This window comes from Priapulus caudatus, unplaced genomic scaffold, assembly GCF_000485595.1.
Source record: "Priapulus caudatus unplaced genomic scaffold, Priapulus_caudatus-5.0.1 Scaffold48, whole genome shotgun sequence".
In the NCBI taxonomy this organism is placed as follows: Eukaryota; Metazoa; Priapulida; class Priapulimorpha; order Priapulimorphida; family Priapulidae; genus Priapulus; species Priapulus caudatus.
Window position 1 is genome coordinate 548,034 of NW_014577109.1, and position 1,321 is coordinate 549,354.

The window sequence follows — 1,321 nt, forward strand, 5'->3', positions numbered from 1 at the left end:
GGGGGAGAGAGGGGCGAGGGGGAGAGAGGGGCAGGCATCATGGGCATTCGACGACACACACTAAGCTTCTAGGCACCTCAGGTATCACAAGTCAATCTCCTCCGATTTCAGTATGATCCTTGTTTTGATGAACCAGAACCACACACTTCCTGACATCAAACCATAAACAAGCCCGAGGGCTGGCAGTGCTAGCTGAGGAAATTAATTATTAGCTGCATCTCTGACACTGGACGAAGATACTCCACTAGCACATTGGTGTCACACTCCCTTCATTAGTAGTAATTGCCACGAAATGTGTGCATAAAAACTCCCTAAACCATAGTCAGCAGTATATGGTGACTTACCACACATATATATATACATATATAATATTTTTATATTTGTATATATATTATCAGGAGCTAATAATGACAAATTTGTCATAACCTACCCTTGATAATACCAAGAGCGTATAAAGAACCTTCTTTATACGCTCTTGATAATACTTGTCACGCTTTACGGGAGCATACTTACGCGTCTTCCTTCTAACTGATGAACTTGGTTGGAACATTCTCTAGCTTCAAGAAACGATCATGTATTACACGCGGTGTATAGATGGTTAATCTGCCTGCGTTCAAGGTAGTTTCCTCAAAAGTGACATTTAGAATCAGGATTGATTTACTAGGCGTTATCAGAGAGGGGTATAGTGATGCGCAGTTAAACAGCACAGTTTTCAATTACGATGACATAAATGGCAATGGAGTTAGATTCATGCGAGATTATAGCTTTTAATTTTGCAATAGGAATTGTATTATTACACGTTTCATAAAGATTTCACAACAGCAGGTGTTTTGTATGAACTCTATATCTCGGGCAGGCAGGCTACCCTGCTAAATTGGGCCACTGATCTATTTAAGCATGTTATGTGCCAAGCTTTTGTGTGCGAACGCTAGCTATGCCGAATAAATGCAGCCTGTGTGAGTGCAACATGAGGAGTGAGACAGATAGACGGACAGGCGGATGGACAAACAGACAGACAGGCGGATGGACAAACAGATAGAGAGTGAGACAGACAGACAGGCAGACAGCCAGACAGCAGGCAAACAGACAAGACAGACATACAGTCAGAGAGAAATACGGGCGGACGGACGGGTGGGGTCACGCATCCACACATACAGACAGTGACACACTATATATATATATACATAATACAGTATAACGCAGCGCACACGCACGTGCAGAGAGAATTGGATATATATGGAAAAGGAAAAGCAAAAAGGAGATAGAGTAAAGACGGCGAGAAAGTGAGAGAAGGAGAGGAAGGGAGGGAGGGAGGGAGGGA

General features: G+C 43.1%; 1 protein-coding gene across 1 annotated transcript in view; it reads right to left on the reverse strand.

Moving 5' to 3' along the window:
- The window catches only part of LOC106820807 (LIM domain-containing protein jub-like), a gene marked incomplete in the record, with an annotated part of 75,084 nt that overhangs the window by 72,914 nt on the left and 849 nt on the right, over positions 1–1,321 (reverse strand).